Here is a 17327-nt window from a genome sequence, read left to right on the forward strand (position 1 = left end):
CAACATGTAAATGGCAGAGGCAGGATTTGAATCCAGAGTCAGGCTTCAGAATTCAGGCTCTTAACCTGTTATGCCACCAATAAATCAGCCAACAGTTTACAACCTATGGCTTTACTTTTAATGAAATAAATAGAATGCTGTAATAGAAAAATGTCAGGAGTACTTTTAGGTAGGCTGGTCCAGGAAATTGTAAGAAGACATTTAAATTGAGACCTATAGGAGGGGAAGAACCCAGCCATGTAAATGGACATGGGAGACATATTCTAAGCAGAAGTATCAAGTGCACAGTATCTGAGGTGGAAAGAAAGTGACCCCATCACAGAACCAACTAAGATCAACATAGCTGGAACGCACAGGTGGTAAGGAGAGACTAGAGGTGAGTTGGCAAGGCATGGGGAGCTGAGCAGTGTAGATGATACAGAACCTTGAAAGACAGGAACAGAATTCAGAGTTTATTCCAGATGTGCTGGAATACAGGATTTGCTGGGGAGTGAGATAATCTGAATACTGGGAGGAGAGTTGATTGTAGGTAATAAGGGCAAAATCAGCAGAACCCATTCAGTGTATTTGGGTGATCTAGCAGAAAGACAGTGTGGCTTATAACACCACTAGCAGTGGGGACAGACAGAAGAGCATAGACACAAAATATGATTTGGAGGCAAGACAACAGAAGTGATCCCTTGTACTTGTGTGTGAGGGTTCACACGTGTATATATGTGTCAAAGTGTGTGTTTCTGAGGGTCAGTGTCAGCAAAAAGGAGGAATTAGATCACAGGCAGATTTGAGCACGTTGGGTACCTGGTGTTGCTGCAGAAAACAGGATGAGCAGGTTGGGGTAGGTGGGATCAGGTATTCCTCCTAGAGTACACTCAATGTGAGATGCTTCCGGGACTTCCAAGCAGAGATGTCAGAGAGGCGGCCATGTTTTTCCAACATTTAGTTCTCAATCTAGAAGAGAGGCAACAATAATTAATATTTGTTTACAAGATTTAGAGAAGGTCTCATGGTATGACAAGATCTAGCTCCCAAAGTGTTCACTGTTCTATGAAAGTTGCTCCAGCAGAGATCAACTTTGTTTATATTCAGAATGACATAAAAACATAAATCACCACCACCACCAACAACAAACCACGAGTTATAGAGAACCAACATATTAACTCATTCTGAAGTGTGCATGACCAACTCCAGGTCCTTCTTGAATGTGGATATCTGCAGGTAGACTTCTGTCATTGGAAGGGAGGATGACATGATGGTTTAAGCGTCTCTCGAGCATGTTGCATAATAGAGTATCTGCAGTGGTTATCGCAAGTGCTCAGTGAATGCTGCTTTGTACAAGGTGTCAAGATGAATTTTACACAAGGCCAATGCCCTTCCATTAAGGTAAATTTTGGCTTACCAAGTTCTCAAAGTTGTTTGTCTTCTCACAGACACAGAATATACACTCATACTTTTTTGTTCTCTTAACTTACATATTAGAATCTCAGAGTCTCTTATAATATTCCAGATGTCCAGTAAAAACATAGTTTCCATGTTTCTAAATTTGTATCAGTATCCCTTATGTTGGTCTACCACCCTCACCCTAATTTTCATATATTTAATACATTCTGATTCGAAACAGTCCACTTGGGTAACTTGTCTCTTTGACCTGCTATTTGATGCTCCTTATATCCTTCAAGATGGAGTCTACGATAGGGAGAAGGATCGCCACTGTGTGGGGAGGAAGAAGTGGCCTCAGGATTCTCCTTGGATGGGTGCGGACTGATGTCCACCAGGACCTGGTCTAGCTGCTGCTTCCCTGGGCTTTCTGCCCCTGAGGATTTGGAGAATGTCTCGTAGTGGAGCCCTGGCCCAAAGGCCTCTCTCTGTTCATTGGCCTCTTCTCCTACTGCCTCTCTAGATGTCTCTGAGTCCCTGTCAAGCCCTCTAAAGGGTTTCTGATGAGGTCATCTACCCCACAGCCAGTGGGGTAGCACTGTTTCCTGCCAGGGCCTATGGCTAACTAGTCAGGATCTAGGACACACAGGAGCCCAAGGCTACTGGGAAGTTCTTCTCTGCCCAGTCATGGACGTTTGGCCTCCTAACTGTCAGTCATGCCCTGCGCCTAGACCTGGTTTGCACCCTGGAGTGGAGGTCTCTGAGCATACCTCTGACCTGGTTCCCTGCCCCTTCTGCAGACTCCCAAAGGGAGGGAGAAGTGTTTTTTCTTGCCATTTTTCTTCTTTTTATCAAAGTGGCTCCTGTTTCCTCCATGAAGCTAAAATGGAGAAGGGGTGGGAGGCATAAGGAAACACACATTGGAAAGTATTTTTAGGGTAATTCACTGGCTACACATACTTGGAGTCTATGAGTGCACACGAGAGGCCTGAGATAGTGTAAAGGCCCTGAGAAGTCATAAGATGCTCTTGATGAGAAAGTGCATCCATCCAGAAGTAAGAAAACTGGCCTCTGGATGAAAAATACACATCATATTAAGTCTTCATTGGCAAATAAAAAGGCTCACTTCTCTAGCACTGTAGAGCAGAGTATTTAAGAAAACGAAATCAATTCAATTGAGCAAGTATCAAGGAGTCTACTGTGTGTTTATTCTGCTCAGATCCACAGGGAAGGAAAAAAAAAGATAAAAGGCACATTTATTATACAAAAAATAGGTCACAAACTTCTTAGGCAGATGTGACACACATTTAGGAAACTGATGACTAGTGAGCCCAGGTAGGGCAGTATTGCTGGATCAAGTCTGGCACGGACATTAAATGTTAGAAGAAATAAGGCAGAGTAGGAGACCACTCTGGAATTAGAGGTTTCTAGAAATGATGGTTCATACTCTTGGTACTGAAGATGGATGCATTGTAGACAGGCAGAGAAGTGTGGAAGGTAGAGGGAAGAGCAAAAACCAAGGGTTTGAAGTATGACTGATGAGAACTGTACCATTTAAATGGTATCCACTAGCCATGTGTTTTTACTGATTACTTAAAATGAGGCCAGTGCAATGTGAGATGTACTGTAAGTATAAAATATGCATCACATCTTGAATTTTTTTTCTTATTTGAGAGGCAGAGAGAGAGAGAGAGAGAGAGAGAGAGAGAGAGAGAAAGGGGGAGACCTAGAGAGTTTCCATTCTGTTGGGTCACTCCCCAAATGCTCACAGTGTTCAAGCCCATGTTAGTAGCTGGGAACTCAATCCAGTTCTTTTACATGGGTGGCAGGAAGCCTATTAGTGGAACCGTCACCTGCTACCTCCCAGAATCTGCATTTGCAAGAAGGTGGAATCAGTGGCAAGTTGGAACTCTGAACACAGGCACTCCAATATGGGACACAGGCTTCCCAGCTGATAGCTAACCACCAGACCAAGCACCTCAAGAAGTCCTAATGTGAAAAAAGAAAGAGAGTGTAAAATATCTCATTAGTAATTTTTAAATATTTATGACATATTAAATAATAGTTCAAATACATTGAATTAAACAATGTTATGAAAATTATTTTTCCTATTTATTATTATTTTAAATGTGGCTACTAGAAAATTTTAAATTACATTTGTGGCTTGCATCTTATTTCTGTTTGACAGTGCTGGGAGAAAGGCGTCAGGGAAGAAATGGCCTAACTTAAGATATGGATAAGGGTCAGCACTGTGGCGCAGCAGGTTAAGCTGCTGTGTGCAGTGCTGGCATCCCTTATGAGTACCATTTCATGTCCTGGCTGCTTAACTTTCCAGCTAGCTCCCTGCTAGTGACCTGGGAAAACAGCAAAGGATGACCTAAGTGCTTGGGCCACCAATATGGGAGACACAGGAGAAGCTCCTGGCTCGTGGCTTCAGCCTTGCCCAGCCCTGGTTATTGCAGCCATTTGGAGGAATAAACCAGTGGATGGAAGATCTCTCTCTCTCTCTCTCTCTCTCTCTCTCTCTGCTTTTCCCTCTCTCTCTGTAACTCTGACTTTCAAATAAATGAATGTTAAAAGAAAAAGAAAAAAAATGGATCTGTGTTGCCTGGGAGGTCCCTAATCCCAAGTGGTAAAGTTGCTGCTTGTTAATGCCAGCCTGCCATATGGGCTATGCTTTGTGTCTTGGCTGCTCCACTTCCGATCCAGCTCCCTGATGTTGGCCTGGGAAAAGCAGAGGAAGCAGACTCAAGTGTTTGGACCTCTGAACCCATGTGGCAGACCCAGATGCAGCTCCTGGCTCCTGGATTTGGCCTGGCCCAGTGCTGGCAGTTGTGGCCATCTGGACAGTGAACCAGAGGATGGAAGATCTCTCTCTCTCCTTTTCTCTCTGTAATTCTTTCAAAATAAATAAATAAGTCTTTAAAAAAAACCCAACCCTTTATTAGAAGATTTAAAAATACATAGAAACTCAATAATTCTATAGGACAGTATCACTTATTCAGTACCAAAGCAATAAAAAATTCAGTAATATCTTTAAATGAACTCATTAACCTTCTAGTAGTTTTACATATACAGATAGTAAGATATGGTTATGCCAACCTGGATGTATAAGAGTCCGTTGTTTCTTGCAGTAATTCCTAGGTTCCCTCAGGGTCTGTATCTATAACTCTGGGGCTGGAGCTGGGTGGGGAGAATGGTAGGGCTGTATTGGGTAGAGCCTTGGGTGTCAGGCTTAGGAGCTGGGACTTTATTTCTTAGTCAAGAGGAACTTTAAACAAGACACCCCTTTCACCCTTCTCTTTGTCTACCCAGGGTTACTTTCAGAAGTACTCTTGACTTGCCTTTGTGCTGACTCTCTCTTTGCTGCAGCTTGGATATTGCTGCCAGTGCTCTTGACCTTTCAAAGGTGAAACTGGGTAGAAGTCTAACAGACAGGGTTGAACCTTTCTGGGTGTCCTCAAACCTCTTTTAGAATCATTTTTGTCTAGTTTCTGGTCAAATTTGTCAATTGAGGTCCTTTTGCAGGCTTAGGTGACAGCTCCAGAGCTCTTGTTATCCTGTAACCAGGGACCTTGCTGGCCTCTCGTCCTCTAAGTCTCTAAGCATCTTGAAATCACTCTCCCCAACTTCTGTTAAATGCCCGAATTCTGTCTTCGCTGTCCAGCCACTTCCAGGAAGATTCACAGCCTACAACTTATCTGTCAGATAAAACACAGGGATGACCCATTGTCCAAAACCTGCTGCGCTCGGGGCTGCTCTCTGAGGAGCAAGTCCGCGTGCAGCAGTCCCCACCGTGGCAAAGGACGTGTCACTTCAGGGTGTCATCTGAGGTTGGTGATAATTATAGTCATAAGGCCCATACCAGAGGGGTTAAAAGGAGACATATAAACTTGAGTAACCTTGCTACTGTTTGGGACATAGGGATTTTTATTTATTGGATTCCTCCAGCCTTTCTCAGGAGATTTGGTCCTGTAAGTCATGCTGACAGATTTATCTTGGGCTCCTGTCATCGATGGCTGTTTTCTCACTAAGCAGGTGGAAGGAGAAAGCCGAGGAAGGTAACTGCCAGCTGGGAGGGCATTTGTGCATCAGCACCATGAAGCGCACATAAATTATATGTATTCTGCAAGACCTCAGCTAGCTATTGCTTCTGCCTTGTCCTAGATTTCTCCTCTGTGACAGCGTTTGCTGTTGGCATTGGCATTATTGTCTGCAGTGGTAATTAGAGATTTGAGCCTTGCCCTTACAGTACGTGTAGGTCTTCAGGATTTCTCTCACAAATAGGGAGGTGAGGAGGGAGGGTTCCATTACACCCACTAAAATAGGACAGGCGAAATCCCACACTAAGCTTCCAGACAGCATTTCTAGGAATGCTTTTAAATTGGTAGACACCCCGTCACCACCAGCCGTGGCCACGGGAAGAATTCTTGTTTGATCTCTGTTCAGCCCTCTTGGTAGAGGGTTCATGGAGAGGGAGGGAAAGGATAAAAGGAGCAAAGGAAGAAGATCTTAGGGATTCTGGTGTGATGCTCTCTAGTCTTTCTTGTGCCGTACAATCTGTTCTTCAAAGAAAATTGCTCTTATTACCATTTGTTTAGGCATGGTGTAAACTAGGAACTGGGGCAGATGTTTTACACAGACGCATCTCATTCCTTATCTGCAGGATGCTTCCACGCATTCCCCCACCCCAGGGGTGCCTAAACCTCAGCTGATTCTGAAAGAGTCTACCCAATCTTCCTTCCTACACACACTGACATGTCTAAGCCAAAGTTTAATTTATAAATTAGGCACAGCAAGCATTTAACAATATTAATAATAAAATGGAATGATGACAGCAATAAACATACAGTAACAGAAGCTATATAACAGTTTTTCTCTTCATATAAGTGCGATGCTTTATGGCACAGCACATTTCCATCATTTTGAACAGGTTTTCTGTTTATATCTTCCAATCAAAAATTAGTGCTTCTACTATCTTAACTAAGCACTCATGCACTGTGGCTTTAACTTTTGCAGTTCAAGGTGCAACAGCAAATGTAGCACTAAGTTCTTTTTCCTTTTTCACACTTTCACAGATAAACGATTTGTTATTATCACAGAACTTAGAAATCTCAGCATACAATTTTTTCCCTTAAGTTGAGAACATTCACTTTTTCATTTAAAGGAAGTACTCTCAGTTGCCAGCATCATCACATCTGTGCTTTTGGGCCATTATTGAGTACAATAACAGTAACTTGAACCCAGGCCTTTTAATATGCTGACAATTGGACTGATAACTGACATGGCTACTAAGTGACTTACGGGTAGTTAGTATATACAGCATGGATATGCTGGACAAGCGATGATTCACGTCTTGGGTAGGAAGAGTGGTATAACATGAGATTCCATCATGTTGCTCAGAATGGCATGCAATTTAAAGCCTATGAATTGTTTATTTGGGGGATTTTCCATTTAATATTTTTTGACCATAGTTGGCTATAGATAACTGAACCTGTGGAACTTGAAACCATGGATAAGGTAGGAAATTACTGGATTACTTCATTTAATCTTCAAAAAACCCTAGGAGTTAGGTGGAGTTATTTGCCTTCATTTTCCAGACAAGAGAACCAAGGCACAGAGGTGAAAGAAGGCATGGCTAAGAGGAGATGGAATTGGCATTGGAGCCCTGGCTGCTGATGTCAGAGCCGGTGGAAGCCCATGTGATGGGGAAGTCCTGCCTCTTAGTTCTGCCTTCCACTGGAGGGATGAACTCAAAATCAGGGAACTGCTCTGGTTGAAGCTAGGTTTGGGTGTGGACCTGACCTGACTTATTTACTCCCTCGCCCCATAGTAAGGCCAGTCAGCCAGCTTCTGCTTCCAGTCACATTCCCTCATGTTCTTGGGTGATGAAGCTGAAAAGCTATGTTTGGAAGGTGCTGGGCTTTGCCCATGGTCACATAGCCTGTTGGTAACAGAGCCCAGCTATCTGGATTCTTAGACTATGGTGAAGAAAGCAACCCTCAAACAGCAACACCAAGAAACCTGACTGCACCCGAAATCCTGTAGTTTCAATTTCTCAGACTTAAAAAGTGATTGAGAAGGCAAAGCCCGAAGAATAACAGGAATGTTTTACAGGAAAAAGAAAGTTATTGTAGAACCAGGAAATGATACCAACAATTCCAAGACTCTGCCCACAGCTGATACAGCAGATGTTTATGCCAGTGCTTGCGTCTCCCCAAATGATGCCCACTACATGCTTGAGGCTCTATTCTTAGAATTTCTTTTATGGTCCCAGTTGTTTCCAGGGCTGTGCCCTTTAAGGTCTGACTCGATGTGTTCTCTCTGTCCTGCTGACACTTTAAAATCGGAGTTCTTTTGCTTCGGTGTCCAAAGAACCCTTCTAGAAGAACTACTTCTTATTTTTAATAGGAAATTAACTTTGGGGTCTCCTTCTTTTACCCAGTTTCTCTTTCTCAAAGAAAAGTTCTTGGACTCATTTCATTCAAACTGTTGTCCCTGAGATTACAAAGGTGTTTAATTAATTAATTGCCAAAGTTGCATGCAAACAGAATGAATGCTTGAGCAAATCTTCCTTGGTCTTGGGGAGGAGATGAAAGTGTCTCTCAGAACAAGGATGGGTCGAAGCAAGAACCTGGAAGATACTTGAGAAGTCAGTAGATTCTCAGTTGTATCCCCATGCTCTGTTCTGGAATATGGATGCTCTCTTATCTAAGACTGGATCTGAGGATACAGAAGTGAATATATAGTTTCATATCTTTGGAAGGAAGAATTTTTTTTTAAGATTTTATTTTATTTATCTGAAGGGCAGAGTTACAGAGACAGAGAGGGAGAGAGAGAGAGAGGTCTTCCATCCACTGGTTTACTCCCCAATGGCCTCAATGGCAAGGGCTGGGCCAGATGGAAGCCAGGAGCCAGGAGCTTCTTCAGGGTCTCCCAAGTTCCGTCTTCCAGGTGCAGCAGCAAGGAACTGGATCGGAAGTGGAGCAGCCAGAATTTAAACCAACACCCATATGGGATGCCAGCATTGAAGACAGTGGCTTTATCTGCTATGCCATAAATGCTTAACCCAGAAGAATTTTTTTTTTTTTTTTGACAGGCAGAGTGGACAGTGAGAGAGAGAGACAGAGAGAAAGGTCTTCCTTTGCCGTTGGTTCACCCTCCAATGGCCGCCGCAGCCGGCGCGCTGCGGCCGGCGCACCGCGCTGATCCGATGGCAGGAGCCAGGAGCCAGGTGCTTTTCCTGGTCTCCCATGGGGTGCAGGGCCCAAGCACCTGGGCCATCCTCCACTGCACTCCCTGGCCACAGCAGAGAGCTGGCCTGGAAGAGGGGCAACCGGGACAGAATCCGGCGCCCCAACCGGGACTAGAACCCGGTGTGCTGGCGCCGCAAGGCGGAGGATTAGCCTAGTGAGCCGCGGCGCCGGCTAGAAGAATTGTTTTTTAAAGCTGTCTTGCAACCACGTGTCTCCCCATGTGTGATTACACAGAGGACCTAGTCCGGAAGGTTGCTTCTCTTGGTTTAACACTCTTCTGTTACCACCTTGAAATTCTTCATAGTTTTGAACACGAAACTCTGCATTTTCATTTTGCACTGATCCCTGTACATGACATAGGCTATCCAGCCTACAACATGCTTTGGGGAATGTGTGTTTGTGGTGATAGTGGATTGGGAAATCTATATTTGTAAGGAAGTTATGACCCACTCTGGTTTCCAGCCTTGTTACAAAAACATGCTCTGGTTTAAAAATGTATATGTAATTCAGAGTAAACACGGAATCTAAATTGAGTAAGGTGCATGTGGTAACAGTAAATTTAGTATCTCACCTTTACGAGTTAAATGAGGAGTCATTTCTCAGTGCCTTGCGCTATTTTTAGGTTATAGATCTTGAGATCCTAGCTTGTGTCCTTTTCTACCTGGTGCTTGCCTTGCTGGAAATAAGGTTACCACAGGTCACGTCCCAGTCCCTTCATCTGTGTCTTCCCCTTGGGTACAGGAAGAGACATTGTAATGAAATGAATCTGAAGTTGCAGGGTTTTTGTTTTTAATCATCATTTTAACCATCAAATTACTTCAAGGAATTTTCAGGTCATCACATTAAAAAAACTGTTATTTTTCAATTTAAGTGTTGGAAAATTCCAGCATTATAACAAATTAGTTTATTTATATAATCTTTAGTAAAGTAATAATAAAATACAAATTGAGTCTTTGAAAGAAGACATTAGAAAAGTAGATGTTTCATAACACAGTTGTCATTATTAGCAAGATTATCATTCAGTTTAAGACATACAATGAAGAAAAATAACAATGAAATATGTGAATACATAGGAAGCTAAGTTAGAAAAAAGACTTATGTAATTCCTAATCTGATTTTCCAAGGAGTGACAAAGCGCAGAATTTTATTTGCTTCTGAAATTTAAAATGAGACAGAGACAGATGAGGCCCTGCCAACTGTTTTTGTAGCCACTGAAAACATATACCAAGCATTGTGTATGCTGTGGTCACTTTGACCTGCCTTCTGCTCTCTCTGCCTTTTGGGAGTAGAAGTTCAGGACACTGAAGGTGGTCATTTCCAGGATACTGTGCAAGGTTTGCTGGGGTTCCTTGATTTCTTCAGTCAGGCATTGACAACTCAGGTTTCTGTAGGGTCTCTGCATGGGTGAGCACTGACTGGGTTGACCTGGAGAGAAATGTCCAATCTCAGCTGGGCAGCCTACTAGGCAATTGGACACAGTTGATGGGAGGAAATATTATCCTCATACGTTCCAATTTTTCAAAAAGAGTAGAATCAGGATTTAAATTGTTTTCATAAACTTGGATAAATGAATTCCTTTCACGTTTGATTATGGACGACCCTTTTTCTTATTCTAATTTATAGACACTGGTCTCAGTTCCTCCTTCATAGATTCCATTTTCCTAACTGCAAAATAGGAGTGAAAACTTACTGATCTCTATTTTACATAGAATATTAGAAAATAAATCAGTAGGTACGGACATTTCTGGCTGAGAAGTGTGCCATGAAGAAGAGAACCTGAAGAAGAGGGAAAAAAGCCTAGATTTTTAGGTATTAATTAATTAATAGGCATCAAAGATATACGTGTCATTGTAATGTACTTCACAGAATGGGCATGATCTGATGCAACGTGACCTCAGTAACAACACCTTCTCTCGGTTTCCTCCCTGAAATTTTGTGAAGCCAAATGATTGATTTTTTTTAAGGATTCATAGACTATTTTCCTTATTGGCAAACTGGTTAGACTAAGCTAGGAATTTTTTTGATCAAGTTAGCAAATAAAACACTTTTAAAGCTCTTCTTACTTCGGTGTATGTGGAATTATGATCAGTCCCATGTGAAATTTATAGTTCTAACTGTTAAATTTTATGACGTCAAATAACTGGAATATTAGAGTAACTTCTGTCCTCCATGAGGAAATTGAGTAGATCGCCCATCCTTCTTTATTCCGGAAAGGAATCTACATTGCTTTATTCTGATAGAAGTGTGTGTGCATGTGTGTGTGTGTGTGTGTGTGTGTGTGTGTGTCTGTCTGTCTGTCTGTCTGTCTGTCTTCCGAGAGCTGCTCTGGTGTTCACGAGCTCACTGCTGTGGCCAAGCTTGCTAAGCAGCACTCTTCTTTCAGGGAGGCAACGTTGCCTGGTTGATCTCTAAATTTCTTTCTGCTTGCTTACTGCTTTGGTTTCATGCCATTTTTCTGCCTCTCTCTCATCTGCTTGTGTTCCTTTCTCCCGGGACGCTCTTCAAAGCTCAGTGTAGATTTGCTAAGGATTTGTTTCTTGCCTTCCAATTTCGACTCTGAACCATCCCAGGCCTTCCTCCCACCAGACCTCTCTTAACTTCCCCCCGACAGCTTCCTTCTTCACTCCACACCCCAACCCTCTCTTCACTCCTTTACAAGTGTGGTGCCCTTGTCTCTTTCAACCTCACCTTGTTAGATGACGTTTCTTCTTAGTGGATGCTTTTCCTTGTCCCCAGCTCAGTTTTCTTCCTGGTTGAGACCCTGTACTTACTTTCTTCCCGGCCCTGTCGTTTTCCCCGAGAAGGCAACTACAACTTCTCATCCTTTTCCTCCTGCTTTGTGCCTCTGTCCTTTTCTTCCTTTTCTTCCTCTTCTTTCTTCCAACCTTCTTCCTTTCTCAGCTGTTTTCAAAAAACCAAGGGAGCCTGCAAAGATATTTACAATGTAGTGCAATTAAATAATTAAGCTAAAAAGTGGGACTGAGAGACTCAGAGTAGAAAATGTTATGTGGGGAGGGAAGTGAGTAGACAAGCTCAAACCCCCAGTTTGATTCTCCTGGGGCCGCCTTCTGGTTTCCTCTTGCTTGTCGTGGTGGCTTTTCTTTCCTGGAAGCACGTCAGCCAAAGATTCCCAGAGCTCAAGGGTCAAAAGCCACCGTGACCGCTTAGCCGCCTGTGTGCTGGTACCATGGCTAAAGGCTGGGTCTGGAACAACTGGCCTTTGCAAGTGTACAGATGCCAGGCGTTTTATTCCTGACACACAGCCCCTATGACAACAGTTGTCATAGCGAAAATGCCAGTCATGAAGAACAAGCTAGGTGTCACTCTCCTCTGCGTTTAGTTCTCATCACATGGCAGTCCAAGTGTGGATCCTGCCTCGTCCCTGGCTGCTATCGTGTTACTGCTGCAGGACTGTGCCTGCCTCTCCCTTTGCAGTTTTGCACAAGCCCTGTTGAAAAAATGGTTCCTGCCGTCCCTTCCACCATACCCTTAGACCTCTGGGCTGGGTGCCATTTCTGCCTCTGGAGTTTTCTGAGTCTTGGGAACATTGCAGTTTCTTGATGGCTGCTCCCACTATTGATCTTGATTTCCTTAAGCATTTCTCCTTGCTCCTTCTGGAAATTTATGCCTATTTCTGGCATTTAGCACCCCCCACCTGCTGCCCCATCTCTGTGAACACTCAGGCAGAGAATTCATTTAATTTTTTTCCCCTTGCTTCTTCTGGCCATAAATTTCCCTCGCCATTTCTCTGACCTCTTATTCCTTATGTACTTAAGAAGTCTTATTTATTTCAACCTCTTATGTAATTTATCTTGTGTTCATTCTCCACCTTTGCTTGCCTTATCTTTTTTTTTTTTTTTTTTACCCTATATGGATTTTGCTGTGTGAAGTGGAGGCCTCCTCTACCTGACATTTTATAACTCGCCTGTGCGTGCCCTTCTTGCCTCTGACTGATCTTCCTGCTACCGATTTCCTCTCCCCTCATCTCCTCCCTCTCCCGTGCCTTTGGTATTTATTACCATACATTTCCTATTGGCTGGTAATCACTTATCTTCTTCCTTCATTTTTTTTTCTTTCTCCCCCTTCCATCCTATTGTTTTATTTCACTGTCACCCTTGCCATAATTTTTCAGCCACCTAAGACTGTTCTGACTTGAAATGATTTGCTGCTGCACAACCTCAGACCCGGCTATGACACAGAAATCAGGCCCACCCATCTTTTCTTTCTTTCTCCTTGTAGAAAACAGCTAAGTTAATGCAAGTAAGAACTCACTCTCCAACCATATGGGATAACTTATGGCTGCAAATGAAAATCTCCCAATGTTTTGCTCCTCACAAGTTTTCACTTCCCCAGCACAGCTTGGGCAAGTCCAAGAAGTTAAAATCTCCAGGGAGGGAATATTTTCATGAAAATCCGCATTCTGCTTCTAGAATGTTCCTTTCACTCAGAGAATTCGCGTTTCAGTAACATTGCAGAGCATCACAAGGTTTCTCTTCCTCCCCGCCCCCCTCTGCTCCCCTTCCTTCTTTTTCAGGGAAGGTAATTTTGAATTCTCAACTAAGTTTGTTTTCCTTAATTCATGCGACAGAGGAATTTTCCCATATAAATATAGGCTTTAACCTTTTTCTCACTCTGGCTTATAAAAGCACATGCTAAAATCAAAAGGCCCATTTTACTTATGCACATTCTGTCTCTGAGATTTTGTGAGGGGTGATTTTCTACACTGTTTACCGAGAAAATGGTTGGCACTGCCCCAAACACAGCCACCCACATGCAAAGCCAGGTGTGAGAAGTTGTGGGGACCATCTGAGGTCATGAACTCATTAAATGAACTCATCTTCTTGTGGAGATATTAAAGAACTGCTTTGGAATAAGAAATGGACATGAAATATACTTTGGTGATGGCTGTGGTGATAACCTCTACAATTCATCCATTCATCATTCTATAGCCTTCCTGAAGATGTGGACTGGGCAGCCACAAAATAACTGTAGGAGCCCGTGCTGTGACATAGCAAGTACAGCTGCCGCCTGCAACACAGATATCCCATCTGGGCACCTATTCGAATCCCAGCTGCTCCACTTCCAATCCAGCTCACTGCTAATGGGGTGGGAAAGCTGCAGAAGATGGCCCAAGTACCAGGACCCCTCATGCACATGGGAGACCTGGAAGAAGCTCCTGGCTTCAGCCTGACCCAGTTTCTTGTGGCCATTTAGGGAGTGAGCCAGCAGATGGAAGATTTCTCTCTATATATCTTCCTTTGTCTCTGTAATTCTGCCTTTCAAACAAGCAAATATATCTTAAAACAAATAATAACTTTGACCAAACCCATGTCTGTATAGTAGAACTAATTTTTCCTGGGGCATGAGCCAATCTCATTTATTGCCTTAACTTTATTAATGTTTATGTTTTCTTTTAAATATTTTATTTTTTAAAAAATACTTATTTTACTTATTTGAAAGGCAGAATGACAAAGAGAAAGGAGAGACAGGTATCTTCTATCACTGGTCCACTCCCTAAATGGCTACAATGGACATGGCTGGTTGAGCCCAAAGTCAGGTGCCAGGAACTCCATCCTGGTCTCCCATGTGAGTGCAGAGGCCCATACCTGGACTCTCTTCCATTGCTTTCCCAGGCTCATTAGCAGGCAACTGGATCAGAAGCAGAGCAGCTGGGACTTGAACTCATGCTCTGCTAAGGGATTCTGGTGTCACAGGTGATGGCTTAATTTACTGTGCCACAATGCCAGTTCTTACAGTTTGGTTTTTAGATCTATCCTCAATTGTGTTTCTCTATATAGTGAAGCATCTGATGCTTATGGGAGAGAATCAGGAGGCATGGGCTGTACTCTCAGTTCCACTCCTAGAGCAACCGAGGGTAAATGAGAGACATAGATATCTTCCATCCACTGGTTTACTCCCCAAATGGTTGTAAAGGCCAGGCCTGGGCTAGAGTGAAGACAGAAGCCAGGAATTCAATACAGATCTCTGATGTAGTTGGCAGGGACCCAACCACTTTAGCCAATCCCTGCAGCCTCCTAGAGCTCACATTAGCAAGAAGTTGGAATTCTTCAATTGGAAGCACGGTTAGGACTCGAACTCAGAAACTTTAATATGGGACATAGGCAGACCCAGGGGCATCCTAACCACTGTGACAACTGCCCAGCCTAATGCTGAAGAGTTTAAGGCCTTGCCTGGTAGATTTCCAATCATTAGTCCTTTGAAAGCTCTATTCTCTGATGTTCTCAGGAGTTTCCAGCATATGATCCGTAAGACTCATCTTTTACCTCTGGGAATGTTTTATACAATGTTCTAGGAGCCAGAGATATTAAATTATGCTAATGGATAGCATGCCTGGTTTTTATTTGTGTGTTTCATTTATACATCTTCAAAGTGATGACTGTTGTAACACAATGGCAAATCATCTATTATCCTATAAATGACATCTAAAACACACACGTTATGGCACTACTCTCAATACTTGGATCATCTTTTTTTCCCCCTAGGATTTATTTATTTATTTGAGAGGCAGAGAGAGGGAGAGACAAAGAGAAAAAGGTCTTCTATCCACTGGTTCACCCTCCAAATTACCACAACAGCTGGAGCTGGGCCTATCTGAAATAAGGAGCCAGGAGTTTCTTACAGGTGTCCCATGTGGGTACAGGGGCCCAAGCACTTGGTCTATCTTCTACTGCTTCCCCAGGTGCATTAGCAGAGAGCTGGGTCGGAAGTGGAACAGCCAGAACTTGAACTGGCACCCATATGGGATGCCTGTGCTGCAGGTGGAGCCTTAACCTACTATGCCACAGCGCCAGCCCCTAGATCGTCTTTTAAAAGAGCTGGTGTATGGCACATTTCTGGGTATTAAGGGAAATTTTCCATTTCACTGAACAACTTTACCACAGTTATAGTTCCTGATTATTATTACACTTTGCAAGAGATGATTTTTTCCATAATTAAATGTAAGGTTGGTATGAAAATATGCCTAAAAGAAGTAATATGATTTAAATTTCATGGAGGTCTGAGTGACTGACTCTGGATTCTGGATTCTGGATGTAGCCATGTAGTGGAGGATACCCTGGCTTCCTGGGAGAGGGAGGGAAAACTAGAGAAGGGGCTATGGCTAAACATGGAAGGGGGAGCTGGGGAACTAAAAACAGGTTCTGTCACCCCCACAATTATGTCTGCATTTCCTTTGACCCTTTCCTCTTGAGGTGTCAGCTACTTTTAGAAGGCTTAATTTGGGGGCCGGCGCCACGGCTCACTAGGCTAATCCTCCACCTTGCGGCGCCGGCACCCCGGGTTCTAGTCCTGGTCAGGGCGCCGGATTCTGTCCTGGTTGCCCCTCTTCCAGGCCAGCTCTCTGCTGTGGCCCGGGAGTGCAGTGGAGGATGACCACATGGGGCCCTGCACCCCATGGGAGACCAGGATAAGTACCTGGCTCCTGCCATTGGATTAGTGCGGTGCGCTGGCAGCAGCACGCCAGCTCCGGCAGCCATTGGAGGGTGAACCAACGGCAAAAAGGAAGACCTTTCTCTGTGTCTCTCTCTCTCACTGTCCACTCTGCCTGTCAAAAATAAATAAATAAATAAATAAAAAGAAGGCTTAATTTGGTCTTCAGGCTTCTGATTCTGCAGATCTCAAGGTACATTTTATGCTGATCTGACTCTGACTACTGTGGAGACAAAATCTACAGAGCAAACTGGTGGAGATTGATCTAATATTGTAGGAAAATCATCAGGAACGAACCCAGGCTAGCTCACTCCCTTGAGCTAGGGTAGTAGAGGGGCCCACCCCTCCAGGGGTTTTTGATTCTGCCACTCAGCACAGAAGTTCCAGGTAGGGTGGAGGAACTGACCTTTCTCTTCTTACCTCTAAAGATAAGTCTCTCTCTCTCTCTCTCTCTATATATATATATATACACACACACACACACACACACACACACTTTTATATATATGGTATGATTTGATATGTAAGTCACCTTTGTACATATAAATTATATATAATTAAGTTATATATATAGATCAAATATTGCCAATATAATGTTCTACAAGAAGACTACCTAAAAGCCTATTGTCATAGAAAAATAAGTATTTATTTCTTATTCATATGTCTGTCAATTGACTGGTCTAGGTTTTACTGAGTTTGGCTTAATCTGCAGTTGGATTCAGGTTTGCTTCACATGTCTCTTGCCATTCTGGGACTTGTAGCTCCAGGGAGATGATCTTGTAGTCTCGGCAGGTCAAGTCTACAATGTGGCACTCTCCCAGCTGTTCTTGCTAATTTTAATAGGCCAAAGCAAGTGACATGATCAAACCCAAAGTCAAGGCATGGGGAAGTACACTTTGCTTACCAGAAGGCAAAGGGAGATGTTTGATACTAGAGGATTGAAAAATTGGGAACAATACACTGCAGGGTCTGATCAGATGACATCAAACTGTGGGTCTTCCTCGAAGGCTAAGACACTTAAATAGATGGTTGGACTTGGAAAGAGCAAACATTAACAAGTGCAGCAAACATTTATTTTTATAGTAAACTATGAAGTAATAAAATATATTATTCAAAGCTCTTTCACATTCAGTCTTATTTAGGGTTTCAGACCAAATGTGAAACAAGTGTGTGTGTTCTCTTTTCACCATGTATTGAGTATTTTTAAGCTAGATATTATGTTTAATACTTAGATGTCCTTGATCTCAT

The 17327-nt window shown here is 43.1% G+C and overlaps 1 long non-coding RNA gene across 1 annotated transcript; it reads right to left on the minus strand.

The window, feature by feature from the left end:
* Positions 1-9402: 9402 nt before the first annotated feature.
* Positions 9403-13034, minus strand: LOC127490366 (uncharacterized). The gene is made up of 3 exons (XR_007918343.2): positions 12903-13034; positions 11319-11555; positions 9403-10055 (listed from the first exon to the last, which is right to left on the minus strand). It is a non-coding gene; the product is annotated as an uncharacterized lncRNA (long non-coding RNA).
* Positions 13035-17327: the final 4293 nt, after the last annotated feature.

This window comes from Oryctolagus cuniculus, chromosome 2, assembly GCF_964237555.1.
Source record: "Oryctolagus cuniculus chromosome 2, mOryCun1.1, whole genome shotgun sequence".
In the NCBI taxonomy this organism is placed as follows: Eukaryota; Metazoa; Chordata; class Mammalia; order Lagomorpha; family Leporidae; genus Oryctolagus; species Oryctolagus cuniculus.